This window comes from Xyrauchen texanus, chromosome 22 (genome assembly GCF_025860055.1).
Source record: "Xyrauchen texanus isolate HMW12.3.18 chromosome 22, RBS_HiC_50CHRs, whole genome shotgun sequence".
NCBI lineage: Eukaryota > Metazoa > Chordata > Actinopteri > Cypriniformes > Catostomidae > Xyrauchen > Xyrauchen texanus.
Genome location: NC_068297.1, coordinates 6,437,728 through 6,458,008, shown reverse-complemented (window position 1 = coordinate 6,458,008; position 20,281 = coordinate 6,437,728).

The window sequence follows — 20,281 nt, the reverse complement described above, 5'->3', positions numbered from 1 at the left end:
CCAGAGCCTGTGTGACCTTGTTGAACTAATGGCAGGTAAATATAGAAAGAGAATCTTCAGTATGAAGCCTGACTTTGATTTTGTTTTGATTTTTGATTGTTTTTAAAGGTTTTTATTTGTTATAAATAACTTGACTGTGATGACAAAAAGCAGGTACACAGCTGAGAAACCATACATACATTTTTATAATCTTCTATCAGGACATAGTTTTAATGTTTTTGATACATGTATTTATATTTCAGTTTAATTGACATTTATGCATTTGGCAGACGCTTTTATCCAAAGTGACTTACAGTGCACATATTACAGGGACAATCCCCCTGGAGCAACCTGGAGTTACGGTCCATGCTCAAGGTGGCAGTGGGGATCGAACCAGAGACCTTCTGATTAACAGTTATGTGCTTTAGCCCACTACACCACATTGGATTATGGTGGTACAAATAGTACATTTATGTTAAGAATATTCTAAAGTGGAAATTTAGAAACTAATGGCCGGGAAAGTTGTGGGATATATTTTGTTCCATGTTTCAAGAATCAGTGAGTTCACAGACATGTAGGTTGACTGAAAGAGAAACTTATCGCTGGAGCTTTCTTGCATCATCTGAAATTGCAATAACACCAGAGATGTTCCTCTTGCAGAAGAATAGAGCTGAATAGCAGAAAGTTCCCTGGAGAACACAACGGGGGTCTGTTTCTCTCATTTTCACAATAATTTGTCACAACACTTTGAGTTAGGATATGGACCCCCTCTAGGGTGTAGGCAACCAACAGGAACAACATGTATGACGGTTTGCTGTATAGTGAAAAGCCAGAGAGGATTTGAGGTCGTTGTATCAAAGCTTCCTGTTTTTTATATAGCACACTTGTTTTGTTTTTTTCCGTATCCATGTCAGGGTTGAGATAGGCTCCTCCGTTCTCCAGTTCTGCTCAGCTGGGCCAAGAAACGTGCTCTGGTTTGGTGCTGGTCACTGGCCATGGCCACCGTGTTTGCTTGTTTTCTCTAGATAACTTTTACCTTGGAAATACATCCTGTAATTAATCACAGGCTTGATGGAGCAGTACGCAGGTCATCCCTCACCCAAACAGACATATTTAATAATACATAATAATACAGATGCAGGTGATTCTGAAGAAAATGTCCTTGTCCTGTTTTACTCCAAAATCAAAAGAAACAAATGAGAAATTATATTTAGCCTATATAAAATGAAGCCTATGTTTAGGCTACATTTTTTTACATTGTGACATTATTACATTTCACCTCCAAAGTTTCATTAAAGGAATGTTACGGGTTCAATACAAGTTCAGCTCAATCGACAGCATTTGTGGAATAATGTTGACTACCACAAACATTTATTTCGACTCGTTCCTCCTTTTCTTTAAAAAATAAAAAAGCAAACATCTGGGTTACAGAGAGGCACTTTCAATTACTTTAAGTAACTTTCAGTGATTCACTTACAGTGAATGTGGCCAATTTTTGGAAGGTTTCAACACAGAAATGTGAAATTTATAATTTTATACTTGCATTAAATTTTCTGATAAAACTTGTATTGTTTGTTATTTGAGCTGTAAAGTTGTTTAAATTGTCATTTTTACAGCCATTTTAGGGTTTGTTGACATTACATCATCATGGTAACAAAGTTGTGAAATTGGCTATAACTTTACACAGAAAAGGTATTCGTATTCGAATATTTAAGATAATACAAAAATTATATTATATTATTTAAATGAAGGTAATTAATGTGAAAGTGAAGTAAAATGATTTTATTTAGTCATAAAGGTTGCGTCACCATTAAAAAAATGTCCTGTGTTTTTCAAAAAATACTTAAACAAGCAATGAAGTAGACTGATACAGTTAACATATGGGACGAGCATAAACACTTACTGAGCATGCTTGTTTTTCATGTTGAGAAAAACAAGCATGCTCAGTAAACTATACTCATTTATCCACACCAGTTTAAATGATGGAATGTCCCTTACCTCAGCTAGCATAGTCTTTCTCAGATGCCATGTTTGTTGTTTACAGAAGCATCTTGGGGATTACGTTGCTACGGAGACGCTGCTTTCTGACAAGCTGCACATATACGAGAGTAAAGTGTACACCGCTTTTTCAGTACATTTAAACAGGAACCCAGCTTTCTCACAGTAAGCCACATTCATGCAATAACCCGCTTTTTTGGTGTCCATCTGAACTTACTGACAGAAACGTTTGCTCAACAAATGTGATCAACTTGTCCACATTCAACAGCGCCACCCAGTACAATCTGTTATAACTGCCAGTTTTAGTTTGTGTGTTCAGGATTTAACATGCATCTCACTGAATATAGGGCCAGCAAAGCAAAACTTTGCGAAATTCAAATAGTATTTTTATTATTGCATAACGAATATTCAAATATTTGACTACTCGTGCACAACCCTAGTGCTTATTATAAATAAGTGCATACAGTGTTCATTATAATGGGGCATAGGTTTTGCAACTCGGTACTCAATACTCACTACTCATGAGTACTTTTAAATGAGCTACTCTTTTACTCTTACTTGAGTATGATTTTTCAGTACTCTTTCCACCCCTGGTTTGAGATGACTTTTGCTTTGTGACTCATGCTGGAAATAGCCATTAAAAGATGAGTAAATTGTGTCCATGAAGGATGCACATGGTCAGCAACAATACTCAAATATGCTGTGGCATTCAAGCGATGATTGGTTGGTATTAATGGGCCCAAATTGTGCCAAGAAATAACATTCCTAACACCAATACACCACCACCAGCAAACTGGACTGTTGACACAAGGCAGGCTGGCTCCATGGATTCATGCTGGTGAGCCAAATTCTGATCCTACCATTTGTGTGCCTCAGCAGAAATCGAGATTCAGCAGACCAGGCTATATTTTTCCAGTCTTCAACTGTCCAGTTTTGGTGAGTCTGTGCCCACCGCAGCCTCAACTTTCTGTTCTTGGCTGACAGAATTGGAACCCGACTTGGTCTTCTGCTTTTGTAGCCCATCGGCCTGAAGGTTCGACGTGTTGTGCATTCTGAGATACTATTCTGCTCACTACAATTGTACAGAAGGTCTGGCAAATCTCCATTGACCTCTCTCATCAACAAGGCCATTCTGTCTGCAAAACTGCCGCTCAGTGGAAGTTTTTTGTTTTTAGCACCATTCTGAGTAACTCCAGAGACTGTTGTGCATGAAAATCCTTGGAGATCAACAGTTACAGAAACACTCAAGTCAGCCCATCTGGCACCAACAATAATGCCATGGTTGAAATCACAGAGAAAAAAAATTATCTGTTTAATGTCATTTGAGGGACAAAATGTGCTTTTAAGTTTTTTTTTTTTTTTTATCCCCTTCTCACCCAATTTGGAATGCTCAATTCCCACTACTTAGTAGGTCCTCGTTGTGGTGCGGTTACTCACCTCAATCCGAGTGGCGGAGGACAAGACTCAGTTGCCTCTGCTTCTGAGACCATCAATCCGCACATCTTGTCACGTGGCTTTTTGTGCATGATACCATGGAGACTCTATATGTGGAGGCTCATGCTACTCTTTCGATCCATGCACAGTCTTACCGCATGCCCCATTGAGAGCGAGAACCACTATTCGTGAGCACGAGGAGGTTACCCCATGTGACTCTAACTTCCCTAGTAACCGGGCCAATTTGGTCGCTTAGGATACCTGGCTGGAGTCACCCAGCACACCCTGGATTCGAACTCACGACTCCAGGGGTGGTAGTCACAAAATGTGCTTAATAGTCAACATGGCAATACACCTCAAAAAGGCTCCCAAATTTAGGCTAATTTTACAATTATAATTTTTCTGTTATCTCGTTTTGGGTATCTTAATGTATTTTTACAAAGTTTTGTGAGATTCACCCTATAGTGCACACACCTAAATACAAAGGCAGTCTGAAATGCACTGACATGGCAAAATCTTTGGCATGTTCATGACTTTGAAGTGGAATCTGTAGGACTGCTCTATATGTTCCAGTTTTGGGGGTTATTAATCTATATTTTCATTTATTCTTCCTCATACTGTGCTTCCACAAACCCACAAAGGTATGAGGGCCACCTACTGCACATGATCTGTCTAAAAGTGTGTAATAAAAACAAGCCGCACAGCAGATTGCTGGTATGAGGCACTGCAGAATGTGTGTCCTGATGAACGTGGGGTTGGTCAAAAGGCTGGGCATATTTTCAGTGAGCTGTGCAGCATGCCGAAGCAGGGTTGCTAAGTTGAAACATGCTTAGAGATGTCCAATAAAACAGCATTGCCTCCAGAGCTCCAGCTGTGGTCCTCTGTAATGGGCATATAAAGAAAGCCTTTAATAAAACATGCCACATTATGCACTGTCTGTCATAAGAGACCAGGCTTTCACACCCTTGTATATTATTAATCTTGATCCATTTCACATCTTCATGAGGTTTTAAAGATATTGGCAAAATAAATAGATGGGGTGATAGGGTTTAGCCTCAGTCACCATACACTTTCATTGCATCTTTTTTCCACACTATGAAAGTGAATAGTGACTGTAGTTAACATTCTACCTTACAAAATGTTTTGTGTTCCAAAGAAGAAAGTGAGTCATGCAGGTTTGGAAAAACATGAGGGTTAAGTTTTACTTAATTGTGAGTTTTTTTGGATATGGACAAAGTCCTCCTTGGGCAATAAAGCTCAAGTGAGCACCTAAGAGTTTCTATTTAATCCTGTTACTGTCTTCTAAAATAAGGCATTATTGGCAACCTCTATGTCAATTCCAGGGTTCCACTGAAGCCTACAGCTGTTCAGTACAAAAGAAGGTCAGCCAACGTTACTGAAGGTTTTACCTTCGGATTTAGAGCGTAAGTAGAAAAGGAGACTTGTTTCTCATCCTTCAGAACAGCATTGACTGGCTAAATCTGCTGGGCAGACATTCAGACAGGAAAATAAACATCAGAGCTGAAACATTCAACTATCACAGGACATGGTGACTTCTCTAGGCATGTTGCCTAATTCATCTGTGTTCTTTGATGTATTGTAAAATACAATGAAAGTACAGTTGAAATGAAGAACACACTTTCGATGAAGACGATAGACAGTCATGGTACATATTAAAGGAATAGTTCACCCAAAAATGAAAATTCTGTCATTATTTACTCATCCTCATCAAGGTTATTATCTGTCACGAACACCGGCAAGGGCGCCTCCTCTCCCGGTCTTCGAAGATCGCTCTCGCCCGAGTACTAACCGCCCTTACTCATTTCCCCATTAGCTCACACACCCTGGTTTGATTGTTCCCCAGCTGATGCCCATTACCCCTGTCTATTTAACCGTGCTAGCTTATGTCCTCCTTGCGAAGTCTTGTTTGCCTAGGCCACATTTCTGAGCGTGTTTATTCTTTAGTCTAGTTATCCAGTGTACCGACCTAGTCTGTTTTCCCTCGACCACGTTAGTTTGCCGCCTGCCTTAGCCCACCCAGCATGGTTACCGTTCACGATAGTTTGCTGCCTGCCCTGACCCTCTGCCTGTTCTTGTTTCGAGCCTGCCTGTCCTCTTCTAACCCTGTTTGACTGTTTTCTGACCCTGCCTGTACAACCTGTGTTTGTACTTACCTAATAAAGCCGCATATGGATCCCAACCAGCCTGAGTCCTCGTTACAGAAGACTTCGCCGCCCATCGATCCAGTGGTAATAGCCGGAATGTCAGAAGAACTCTCCACTCAGGCAAACCTGTTATCCGCCCAACAACATCAGCTCGGGCGTCTCACAGCTGCCATGGAGAAGATTATGCGAACCGTCCAGGCCTCGCACCAACCTACACCGGCACCCGCTCCTGTGCCCACAGCCGAGGTGCCTCCTCCCAATCAGCTCCCGTACTCGCTCCGAGCTCTCAACCCTCCGCGAACCCGCGACTCGCGCTCCCAGAAAAGTATGATGGCACACCCCACAAATGCAGAGGCTTCGTCATGCAATGCTTCATTTTCCTCTCGCAACAACCGGCGCTGTACCCCACTGACGAAAGCAAGATCCTCTTCGTCAGCTCGGTGCTCACGGGCCGAGCTCTCGACTGGGCGACCGCGATCTGGACCAACCAGGGGTTCGGTCAATACACCTATGACTCGTTCATGTAGAGCCTCATTGCAGTCTTCGATCACCCAGAGAGGATGATCGAAGGAGTCATCTGCCGGGGAACAGCTACTGGCGCTCCGCCAGGGAAATCGCACGGCTGCGGATAATGCTCTCACCTTCCGTACCCTCGCTACACAAACCGACTGGCTTGAGAGCACACTCAGGCTCCTCTTCCGACAGGGGCTGAATTCGCATCTCCAGTTGGAACTGGCCTGTCGCGATGAGGGAATTTCCCTGGAACAATTCATCGCGTTGGCGATTTGCGTGGATAATCTCATCCGCGCTAGACGACCGGTCAGATTGACTCTGCAGCCCGCTCCGGCAACCCAACAGCCCGCTACCGCGGAGCCCATGCAGATCGACCGCGCCCATCTCACCACGGAAGAGAGAGAACGCCGCCTCTCCAACCACCTCTGCCTGTATTGTGGCCAAGCCGGACACATTCGCGCCAACTGCCCAACTCGGCCGCCCGAGCCTCAGCGACCCAGGGTGAGTTTGCTGCTCTCTTCCTCTCTTACCGGGGACTGTATAGAAGTGCCTGTCAAGCTCGGTTTTTTATCAGACAGTGTTAGCACTCAGGCCATGATAGATTCCGGCGCTGCGGGTAACTTCATTGATGGGAGTTTTTGCAGATGGCATAACATTCCCCTAACGGTTTGCCTTCCTCCATTGACAGTGGCGGCGTTAGACGGGCGCCCTCTAGGCACCGGTCAAGTGAATTACACCACAATCGACGTCCTCCTGCAGGTGGGCGTCCTACACACTCAAACCGTGCACCTGAACGTCGTCACCTCCCCCAATCATCCAGTAGTTCTCGGTCTCCCCTGGCTCCGCCTCCACGACCCTCATATCTCCTGGCGAACCAACCAAATCACTCAGTGGGGCACGGCCTGTTCAACCAGATGTCTAAAGACTGTGATTCCTCCCAGCTTGGGGGCCACCAAGGTTCAGGTGGTGCCCGGTCTTTCCCCTCTCATTCCCAGTGAATATGCTGACCTGGGCGAGGCCTTCAGCAAGGCCAGGGCCTCCCTCCTGCCGCCCCACCGGCCCAGTGACTGCGCTATAGATTTACTGCCAGGAGCTACACCACCCCGCGGCCGCATCTTTCCCTTGTCTGAACCCGAGTCCCAAGCCATGAAGACCTACATCGAGGAGGAACTAGCCAAGGGATTCATCCGACCCTCCACCTCCCCGGCGGCAGCCGGATTCTTCTTCGTGGGCAAGAAGGACGGCTCTCTCCGCCCTTGTATCGACTACCGGGGTCTTAATGACGTCACAGTCAAGTTCCGCTACCCTCTGCCTCTAATCCCTGCAGCCCTGGAACAGCTAAGAACTGCGAAGGTCTACACCAAGCTGGACCTAATGTGCGCCTACAACCTCATTCGCATCCGGGAGGGTGACGAGTGGAAGACCGCCTTTTCTACCACCAGCGGCCACTATGAATATCTGGTCATGCCTTTCGGTTTGTCCAATAGCCCGTCGGTGTTCCAGTCCTTCATCAACGACGTGTTCAGCGACATGCTCAACCGGTGCCTAGTGGTCTACATCGACGACATCCTGATCTACTCTGACTCAATCGAGGAACACATCAGTCAGGTCAGAACGGTGCTCAAGCACCTGATCAAACACCAGCTGTACGCCAAAGCCGAGAAATGTGAGTTCCACCTAAGGTCGGTTGCCTTCCTGGGGTACGTTATTAGTCCAGAAGGGGTGGCCATGGACGACAATAAGGTACGGGCCGTTCGGGAGTGGCCCCAACCCACAACGGTGAGGGAGCTTCAACGTTTCCTGGGCTTCGCTAATTTCTCTCACCGGTTCATCAGGAACTTCAGCTCCATCGCCTCACCACTCACCGCCATGGTAAAAGGGGGGAGAACCAAGCTTCACTGGTCCACCGATGCCCTCCAAGCCCTAGCCCATCTTAAAGAACGCTTCACTACTGCACCCATCCTGCACCACCCCAACCCTGACGCTCCCTTCGTGGTGGAGGTGGATGCCTCTAACACCGGCATAGGAGCCGTACTCTCGCAGCACCATGGCAATCCACCGAAGCTATTCCCCTGTGCCTTCTACTCACGCAAACTCACCGCCGCCGAACAAAACTACAACGTCGGCAACCGCGAGCTCCTGGCCATCAAGGCCACTCTGGAGGAGTGGCGACACTGGCTGGAGGGAGCCAGACACCCGTTCCAGGTCTTGACCAACCATCGCAACCTTGAATACCTCCGCTCAGCCAAACGCCTCAACCCCCGACAAGCCAGATGGGCCTTATTCTTCACCCGCTTTGACTTTTCCATTTCCTACCTCCCAGGGTCCAAGAACAGCAAGGCCGACTCGCTCTCCCGGCAGCACGAGGCCAAACCTCCGAAACCTTCTGCCGAACCCATTGTTCCCCCTGCGCTCATCCTGGCTCCCGTCCAGTGGGACATCATGGCCGACATAACCCAGGCTCATGTCTCTGCTCCGCCACCTCCCGAGTGTCCACCTGACCGGACATTCGTGCCCCCCAACCTCCGGGAGAGAGTACTCCGCTGGGTACATGACGCCCAAACCTCCGGGCACCCAGGCATCACGGCAACTACGCGCCTCCTGAGAAACCGCTTTTGGTGGGAGTCGCTATCTGAGGACGCCTCCGATTTCGTGAGGAGGTGTCGGGCGTGCAACTTGGCGAAGTCCTCCAAGCAGCCTCCGGCTGGACTTCTACAGCCTCTACCCACACCTCAGCGCCCCTGGTCTCACATCGCGGTGGACTTCGTCACTGACCTGCCCAGCTCCCATGGACACACCACCATACTCACCGTCACGGACCGCTTCTCAAAGGCCTGCCGCCTCATATCCCTGCCCAAACTGCCCACCGCCCTAGAAACCGCCGAACATCTGTTCCAATATGTGTTCCGTCTCTACGGACTTCCCGAGGATATTGTCTCGGACCGGGGAACCCAGTTCACTTCCAGGGTTTGGAAGGCCTTCTTCCGCCTGCTAAATGTCAAACTCAGTCTCTCCTCAGGGTACCACCCTCAGTCCAATGGCCAGGCGGAGCGACTCAACCAGGAGGTGACCAGGTTCCTACGCACGTACTGTAACCTCAACCAGTCGGACTGGAGCCGGTTCCTCCCATGGGCCGAGTACGCCCAAAACTCCCTTCTCAAGCCATCCACCAACCTGACCCCCTTTCAGTGCATCCTGGGGTACCAGCCCCCTCTATTTCCCTGGTCTGGAGAACCCTCGGAGGTACCTGCTGTTAATGATGGGTTCAACGTAGTGAGGCAGTGTGGAACCAGGCCCACGTCCACCTACAGCGGGCCGTAAACCGCTTCAGGACGCAGGCGGACCGACATCGCCGCCCGGCCCCGACTATGCCCCAGGCCAATGGGTTTGGCTCTCCACCCGAGACCTCCGTCTCCACCTACCCTGCAAGAAACTCAGTCCAAGGTTTGTGGGTCCCTTCAAAATCCTTAGTAAAATTAACCCTGTCACTGTTCGCTTGCAACTCCCCTCTAATTACCGTGTTTCTCCTTCCTTCCATGTTTCCCTACTGAAACCGGCCGACGCTCCGAGGGCCGATGAGGAGGCAACCCACGGCCCCCCTCCCTTGGTGGTGGGCAGTGAGGAAGCATTCCTGGTGCGAAGACTGCTCGACTCCAGGCGACGCCGAGGTCAGATCCAGTACCTGGTAGACTGGGAGGGGTACAGCCCGGAGGAGAGATCCTGGGTCGACACCAATGACATCCTCGACCCCAACCTCATCACCGAGTTCCATCGGGCCAACCCGGAGAGACCGGCCCCTCGACCTAGGGGAAGACCTCGGCGTAGGTCTCGTCTTCGCGTCAGGAGCCGCTCATAGGGGGGGGCTCTGTCACGAACACCGGCGAGGGCGCCTCCTCTCCCGGTCTTCGGAGATCGCTCTCGCTCGAGTACTAACCGCCCTTACTCATTTCCCCATTAGCTCACACACCCCGGTTTGATTGTTCCCCAGTTGATGCCCATTACACCTGTCTATTTAACCGTGCTAGCTTATGTCCTCCTTGCGAAGTCTTGTTTGCCTAGGCCACATTTCTGAGCGTGTTTATTCTTTAGTCTAGTTATCCAGTGTACTGACCTAGTCTGTTTTCCCTCGACCACGTTAGTTTGCCGCCTGCCTTAGCCCACCCAGCCTGGTTACCGTTCACGATAGTTTGCTGCCTGCCCTGACCCTCTGCCTGTTCTTGTTTCGAGCCTGCCTGTCCTCTTCTAACCCTGTTTGACCGTTTTCTGACCCTGCCTGTACAACCTGTATTTGCACTTACCTAATAAAGCCGCATATGGATCCCAACCAGCCTGAGTCCTTGTTACATTATCGTAACCTAAAACGAAAATTAAAACTACTTTTGAAATAAAAATCAACATGATTGGAAAAACTGAAACTAAACTCAAATAAATTTTCATGGCTCTGAAAAACTAAACTAAAATATAAATAGTCTTAAAAAATATTTTGTTTTCGTTTTTGTTGCGATAGATTTAACCTTCAAACCTTCTATCACCTTAACATGAAGATACCTAAAAAAAAAAAAACTAAACTAAAACTAACAAACAAAATGAAAACTAAACTAAATTTTTAAACGAAATAGAAATAAAAACTAAATTAAGATTTTTGGCTGTGGCTCAGCTGGTAGAGCGGGTCGGCCACTAATCGCAGGATTGGTGGTTCGAATCCTGGCCCACATGCCGAAGTGTCCATGGGCAAGACACTGAACCCCAAGTTGCTCCCAATGGCAGGCTAGCACCTTGCATGGCAGCTCTACCGCCATTGGTGTATGAATGGGTGAATGTGTCACAGTGTAAAGCGCTTTGCGTTCTCATAGTGTTGTATTTGAAGTGTATCACTGATGCTATGATTCATAATGTTTGCCAGTTGAGGGCACTATTGTGCCACTGTTGAATTTGACAGCCACAGGAACAAACAATGCTGCTCTTTTGCTCGGATTTGTTCTCAAAATTATCCTTTTTGTTTTGGAAAAAGGGGGCATTGCTAATTCAACAGCTAATGTCATGAAAGTTTCAAAATTCTTAAAACAATTACAGCACCTTTAATGCAATACTAAACAGAAAAATGAACATAAAACTACTTAATAAAATGTTAAAACACCCCATTATATATATCTATTGTGAAAAACATGCAGTGCGCTAGGCCTAAAGTTAACCAGTGTGTTTGAATGGTGAATGGCATGAACTATCCAAATGAACCAATTCACTAAAAATGAATTAGACCACTCTACGCTGCATATAATTGAATTGGTGAACCATTTATTTTAGCCCGTTTCTAAACATGAACAATCCGAACCAATTCACTACAATAAATTGGACTTCTCTAGGCAACATAATTGAACTGGTAAATCATTTATTTAAGCCGGTTTAAGAACCCCAAGTTCGGAGGTGGAAGGGAGGAGACGGAGAGCAATGATGCAGTCAAGTAAGGCTCTTTATTTCTCTGCCTTCAACACTTTATGTGAACTCTTCTCAGAGCTTTTCTCAGTTCAATCAGATCAGTGTCACACAAACGTTGTCAAAATAAACTTCGCCTCACAACAGCATAAACTCTTCAGCTTCACAATAAACATTTAATAAGACATGCCAGACACTGGTCACTCGTGTTTTTCTCTCTCTGTGACGGTGGTGTGGCCGTTTATATGCCGGTCACCGCATGCTCACTGAAATTGAAATTAGACAGGTGTTAGACATCATTTAGCTCAGGTGTAAGAGCCTTTCACGCTTTCTCTCTCTCCGGACGGACGCTTGACCACGCCCCACTGCCACAGCCAGTTCTTTTACAAGAATTGGATTCAATTCAAATTAATTGGACTTCTTTATACTACATTTAATGGAATTGTTGAATCATTTATTTTTGCCAGTTAATTTATATGAACCATCTGAATGAACTGATTCACTACAATGAATTGGACTTCTCTGTACATTTTATTGAGTTGGTGAATCATGTATTTTAGTTGGTTTGTTTACATGAACTGTCAAAACGAACTAAAGTCACCACAATAAATTGGTGAATCATTAAATGTACCCAGTCGAAAAAAATATAATTCAATTCAACTGTCCAAACAAACTGATTCACTTAAATGTTGTAGACTTTACAACACTACATCTCACAGATAGAGGATTACTTCGGAAAACGTGTTTTACTCCCTCAGCAAATTCGACTGTAAAGCTTCAGTGTGCATTCTGTGTCAAAAACAGCGATGTAGCGTTTTATGAAGCTACACCTCAACTCATTGGGGGAAAGTGGCTTGTTACTGGAAATGCCACACTAGCTGAACTACTGTAACAGCATGCAACACACAGGACTGGGTTAACATGAGACTTTCATTTTGGGTGAAGGAAAGATAAAGATCCAGGAAAGATAAGGACATTTCCCATTTAACAGGAGGTTTCAGACTTTTTTCTTCAAAGGTCCATCAGGAGTAACTTGTTGAAGAATGCAATGAATTTTCTTTCCCTACCATTGCATTGTTAACATATCTACATATCCCTGAAGGCTTTTTGACAGGGAGCAGGTGGGATACCCATAAATCACAGTCCCACAAATTCTCTGTCCTACTCTTGTTGCATGTTTTCTACTGATAACTTCTTTGAATCGGACACACACATTTAAAAGTGAATTTATTTAAACCTTTTTTAACCTTTTAAAAACCTTTTGTCTTTGTAAGCTGCTCAACTGTAATTCATACAGTATGTGCTGTTCATGTGCCTAAAATAACAATGGGTTAGCCCAAAAATGGGATGGACTTCAAGAAACTTTGAATAATAAGACAGGGTAATATTTTGCACCAGGTCTAGCTTGCCACATTGGATTAATTAACTATATTTTTTTTAGATGGTTGGAACATGTAACAGAGGTCCCATTACTCTCTTGTTACATGGCAGACATAGTAGAGGTAGCGTCTCTGGGAATTCATAAAACTGAAGCACAGAAAATGGGAATTGCAGCACCAACATCAAAGGCTTAAATTAGTATGTTGTTTCTTTATTTGACTATAACAACCAAATCTGTGTGCTAGAAATATTAACAAGATTTTAGAAGCCCAGTGGCCCCTGAAAGTATTTGGACACGTTTTACCATATGTAAAATGTGAATGTCTTTTCATTATACTAGACAGCAAAATATAAAATCAAGTGGCATTTATTAGAATAAGATAGTGCAAGCATACTTTTCAAGGAAACATTTCACAAGCAGCAGTTTAGCAGGTTTTAAATAATAAAAAAATTGGTGTCCAAATGAATTTTTGGCATAAAAATAGATCCTTGGTCACCCTTATTTATACAATAGCCAACAACTCCGGTAGAAAACAGTGGCAATGAAACATGAAAACTGGATTCAATGTTACAAGTGCTTCCATTTTCCATCCTGGCGACCAACACATTCTGAAATAATTTAAGACATCTGTTGGTTATCCAGAGGAAATGCATGCTCTGTCTTTGGAGTATGATATTTACACCAACATGATAATTACTGGAACATACCACACCAGCCATAACACACTGGATGTGGTATTGGAATAATCACCTCAGAAATAGTATATCTTATCAAATTGCTCTCATGGCTTAATTCTCTGAGGGAATTTGTTTTTTGAAGTTTAATTATTTTTGAGATTACTGTTACCTGGAAAAAGTGAATTTCAAAGAATTCTGCGAACAAGAGCAGAAAATTACAGTCATCATGTGATTTATATGTGGGATTCAAAACTCCAAAAATTGTTTTAATATGGCAAACATGTATCATATACTGATAATGAAGCAGAAAAACTATAGTGAAAACAGAAAAGTTGACTGAGACAAATTGTCAGCAATTTTGTAGGTGCTCATGAGGAACACATAAACTTTAGCTGTTCAGCCTTAAGTCTGACACACAGGTGACCTGTGACCGAGAGGTCAGCCCTCCATGGAGTTTATCACAGACCCCTCAGGGTAAAGACACTTTCCTGTAATTGGAGTACGGAAGTCTTTGGGAAAATCGTAGGTTAAAGCAACATGTGCAGTCTAAACCTGTGATTGGAAGTCATAAAATTCCCTGGCAATTTTGACAATATATATATTTATATTTGCAGGGTTGGGAGTGTTGCTTTTGAAATGTTTTCCACTACAGATTACAGAATACATGCTGTAAAATGTCATTTTTAACGTATTCCATTAGATTACTCAAGGTCAGTAATGTATTCTAAATACTTTGGATTACTTCTTCAGCACTGGTAGATTTTTTCACTTGTTTTGACTATAAAAACTCTGCCAGTACAGTATGACAAAATACACATGTTAAAAATACATTCTCTGAAAAACCTAAATATGTGTCAATATGTGTCAACTTGTCAATGTTCGCCTATGATTTTGGAACAAAACTGCTAGTAAACAAATAACCTTATAATGGTGGAAGCATTATTATTTAGTTTTTACAGAGATAGGTAGGTTTATTACTGAAATCAGTTGACTTCCGCTCTCCTTATTCCATTAGACGGCAATAGTGTGAGTCCAAACAAAAATATTTTGTGCTGTTTTTCCAAATTTGGAGTGGCTATAACTCCAGAAGTACTATATATATCTTAATGTCCTTTTATATTCTGGTTAAAAAAAATAATGTTTTTGTATTTTCTATTCTGAGGCCCTATATGGTTAAATCCCAGAGAAATTGGACAATAAATGTGTCTCTATCTTTAAATTGTTCCAATTTACCAAATTGTAATGGTTGAAAATCAAATGTGGGTCACATGGTGTGAAGCTAGTTTATTTTTCCAACAAAATACATGTCTGAAACACAAATAATGTTAAAACTAGAAATGTACATTGATTTATTGGCTTAAAAAAATTAGAAATCTCAAATTTCGAGAGTCTAAAAATACATTTGATATTCTTATTTTTAAGAATAACAACTGTGGCTATTTAGTTAGTTTGTGCAATACCTGTATTTAGTTTTTGGATTTCAAAGATGTACATCCATGAAGCTCTAATATCTACCTTTCTATATGATGCAATAATGATGCTGCCAGTGCCACCTATTAAAGGTTGTTTCTGTTTTATCTGATTTGTTTTGCTCCAAATCATTTAGGCGAAAATAGTCATTTTTGCTCCCCTCTATAAAATAATGGATTTCTCCATTAGTATTGATCCCTGACTTTTAATCATTTGGCTTTCATATTCATTTATGTATTTTTCCAGAAAACCTCTCTGGTTGAGTTGTCACAGAATGACCCTGTAAGCCTTCTGAGCTACAAAAGAGCAATCCTCTTTTCATTTGGGTCTTACGCTTCTGCAGTGATTGTAATTGTCTGTAATTTGTGCTCTATAATCAGCTGAGCTGTTTGACAGTTTCCAAACATTTAGTCTTATATTTCCCTGTGCACAACCTGTGTAGAAGTGACACACACTGTTAAATGTTTGCCCCAAACCTAGAGGCGCAGCTATAAAACAATGGTTAGCTTTAATTACAATGCATGGGTGGGCCTTTATACATTCACAAATCCACAACCAGAATTACAAAGAGAGAAAACAAGCACATGGCTAGCTGTGTGCAACTCTCAAGCTGTCTGCACACTAAAATTACAGCCTGAATCGGAATCTTCTGAAGCATTCTCAGCTGCTCTGGAATATATTTTTGTGTGGCTCTAAACTGCAGTCGACAATGAGTGCGACTTGTTGGAGCTGCTGTTGTAGGAATGTGGAAGGAACTGATTTTTGAGTCTTAGATTGATGATTTTTAAAGGATGTTGTTAACAAAATGTAAATGACCAGAGAACGCACTATCTGAACAAATGTTTAGACACAATTAGAATGTATGAATAAATTAGATAACAAATATCAGACCTAGTGGTATTTATTAAAAAAACAAAGATTGCACAAGCACACTTTGCAAACAAAACATTTCACAAAATGGCCTTGAGGAAAATGTAATTGCTCCTAGAGGAAAAATGTGTTGCTCTTTCACAGCTCACAAGACGAGCCTTAGGAGAAATGAAAATAGAAACAAAGAAGGAAATTGCTGACTTAGTAAGAGTATGGAGCTTTATCTCAGAAGAGTTTGATAAGAAATGTATGAGTTTATGTTGAAATCTCAGATGTAATATAGCATACGTGAATATCTTGTTAAATATGAGCACGATTTAAGATATCTTTGAGATCTCTTTCTAAAACTCTAGAGGACACACATGTTAGACATCTGTGATTTTACAGATTTAAGCAGAAGTCTATATTCTTCTTCATTTAATCTCATTGTTGTCTAAGAGAAACATCTCAGATGGAAATCTCATTTGTGATTTTTCTTTGCTATGGGGAAGTTTGTTATGTTTCAAATCATTACAGTATACAGTATAAGTATGTTGGTACTTTCTGGTTGTCAAAATAAGTGAAACATGTCCATAGTTAATGAGATGAACTACGCCTGTGGTACTTTGTTAGGACACCTGTGTGAACTTCAGGGGAACTGACATCATATATCCACTAAAATGACCTTGGGGCAAATTGGTTCAAAATAATTGCAAAAATGGCAAAGTAAGGTTAGTTTTGAGAAAATATTGAGATTTTGTCTTGTGGATGCACATTGGTTTGATATTTTCTTAATTTATGCAAATAAAATCCTACATTTGTTAAGTGTGGCTGAAGAGTCCAAATACCTTTTGGGGCCATTGTATGTATTATTTTCCCTACTCACATTTAGCTAAGGTTGGGGGCTTGTGTGGGATAAATAATTCCTAAATACAGTTGCCGATGAAAAAACATCTCTCAAACAATGCTCTAAAAATGTCTAAAATGGGCTAAACCTAAATAAAGCAAGGAGAACAATAATATTTACACAGTAAGGCAGCTTATCTATCATCATTCTTAGAAAGTACTAAGAAAGTATGGTCACTTGGGTTCATCGGCATTATTTTACACTGATGATCTGTTTTGTATTTTCACTTTTATGGATCTTGAGGATTGTTGCTAAGGTGATTCTGTGGTGTGGCAACCCCACATACACAGGATACAGTTTCCATACACACTTCTGCATATAACACAGAGTGTTTTCCAAAATTTTTTATATAATTTTACAGGGTGATGGATGATTCATGGGGGAAAACAGCAACTCAGAGTTTGTGACATTCTACAGTTTATGTGAATTTTACACATTTGGACGATTCCAAGAAATAACAATTATTGATGGCCCCTCTCTGGATGAGAAATTCATTTTGAGGATGTTCACTCACAGTTTAACCTTTGTAATATAGAGCAACAGATGCAAATGCAAATAAATGCAAACTTACAAAATACACCCTTCCCCTAACACATAGAAAAAGTTAGTTGTTGAAGTCATGATATTAAAGATTGCTCCAGAGATTAAATGGAGAGCAAATTTTGGCCTACACGTCTTTCAAGGCCAAATTATCAGAGCTACTAAGAACTCCATTAAGTCGCCCGAGGTATGAAAGAGCAACATCTGGCTTTGTCTTGTTGAGAATCTCGATTCATTGTGTTGGAGCTTATGCATTAAGACCGCCACAACAATGTCAGTCAGTTATTTTCTTTAAAACTGTGTTCTGATAAAAATAACAGAACTAAGAATCATATGCAATAGAGATTATACAGCACAGCAGGTACTCCATTTCTAACCCTTCTGGGGTTTAGTGTATCGACCGATACTGGGTTGTGCGGTGACTGGCTGTGGAGGAGACCAAAGGCAGCAGCCAGTGGAAAAGCACTCAGTGGTTAAGGACTGGGGGATACCAGAGTGAATGGTAGGATGCAGGGGATGGTGGTGGAGGGGACGGAGACCCCCTAATTATACAGTAAACACAGCTGTTGATGTGACTGTAAATGTAGAGCAGCAATCGTATTCCAAATGTGCCTGGTTGTCTAGCACAGCTGGTTGTTCTCAAAACATTTTGGTCAAGTGTTTTGGGATGACGTTTAGGCGTCACGTTGTGGATTGTACATTGGATGAATTTCCATTAGTTATGTACATACTTGAGATTTTTGATATCACTTAACTTAAAGTGCAATCAATAACTGGTGGATCTGGGAGGTTGTTTTTAACAGGGTAGCTATACAGAAGCACATGGTCTTATACTTCATTTCTGGTATCCATAATGACCTAAAACTACACACAACTCAAAGCTAACTAATGGGGCTTAATGTTGGCACTATTTGTACCCAATGGAATTTCAAAAATATTCATTATTTTTCAAACAGGTTCCCTGAACACTGCTACCACCCCATAAACTGTATAGGAGATCGGGGCTAGTTGTCACATGGGGAAGTTGTCTTATGGGGAAGGATACGACTTGTAATCAGAAGTCCATTCTTGCAAATTGTTGTTGGTTTAAAACAATTAAGAATGAATTTGAATATTTTTGTTAATTCTATCCTCCAAAGTAAATTTTCACAATAATCATGTTTTTATTATAAATGTTGTGTAAACAAGCGAACATAATTAAACCACATATTTTTATACGTGCCTAGATTTAAAGAGAAGCACTGATATTGTTTTGGTGATTGTGATGGTGAAGACATTATTTATACACCATATATATTTGAATAACTATATGTATTATTATGATAAGAATAACTAGATCATCGGTTAATTAAATACTTGTTTCTTAAAGAATATCAATTTAATTGTAAGCAAAAACTCAATATGGCTGTGATACTCATATGCATGAGCAGTATATACTGAAAATTATAATGAAAATTTGCATTTCAATAGAAAATTTACATTGTATAGTATAATCGCATTCAGTAATGCTGTACCATTGCTTTTGAAGGTTGTGCTTATTGGGAGCAAGGCATTTGTTTTTAATTGAACAGCCATGAAATTAAACACTTTTAATAGGAAAAATAAAAGAGTTCAACATGTATAATTTTGCCCTTTAAGAAACATTTGTTTCTGTTTATGATTGTAGCCTTGTAGTCTGCCACCACACAAAATTTCACCCACCAGAGCTTCCTCCTTTCTACACGTGGAAACCAGCCATACGATCAGCTGACCCTGCCCTTAACAACACAAACTGTCTCTAACATTAAAGACCTTCTGCCACGCTACAGCTACCCAGCCTGAGGCCAATGAGGCTTTTTCATTGGTGAGAAGCCTGACGAATTACTCTGACAGAACAGCCAAAAGACTGACTGTGGATTAACACTGAACCGGATGTATTGCTGGCACAAAGACTGTCAGGTTTTCCCCAAAGCAGTGATACCATTTGAGCTCACATTCCATGCTAAGAGTAGATGCATTATGGTCTTTTCATTTATAGGATACATGTAGCAATAGTATTACTTTTCATAAATGATTACAGGCACAAATCAATTTTTTTTTTATTTTTTGTAAATGCTGTATATATAAATCGATCTCAGGATAATTGCTAAAGTTTCACTTTCACTGACCGTTTGTTGAAAATAAAATTATAATGTTGCCTATCACAAAAAAAAGGCATATTTTTATTTATAGTGTTTAAAGTCAGAAATGTAAAGCTTATAATATGTATTAATGCGCACATTAATCATGTTGTTAAAATGTGTGTATTATTTGAGCTGCAAAATGGTTTAAATACATATTTGTTATGATTGTTTTAGGGTTCACATCATGTCGTCATGGCTACGAAGTTGTGAAATTGGATATTACTTTACACAGAAAAGGTTAGTGAGCAATTTTATCATACTAAAGTCATGTTATTTATGTCTTGTGGCTATACTTTTGAAACATTTAGCATTTTAAAGTTTACGGATTGGCCCCATTCACTTCCATTGTAAGTCCCCCTTTATTTTTTGTTTTTTTCAAGAAAAGGAGGAACAAATCGAAATGAATATTCATGGTAATCAACTTTATGCCACAAATGCAGTTGACTGAGATTAACATGTAATAAATCTGGAATATTCTTTTATTTAATTTTTTTTAGGTTTCAGGCCCTATTTTGAACATAGTGCCATTAGCTATGCATTTCTCTTAATATGTTACATACAACTGATACTCAAAACCTGATAACCTCCCAGTTTAGAGTTCTTGCCTGAACACGCATGACTAAGCTGGGAGGTGGTAAATTAGCAAGTTGGGGGTCTGTTTGGTGCCTGAGGTCAACTCAGGTCACTGATACAGGTGGTCTTGGTGGTATGGAAAACAGCGTTGCACGACATTACTGAAATACTTCACCAATACTTCTGTGCCTTATGCTGTC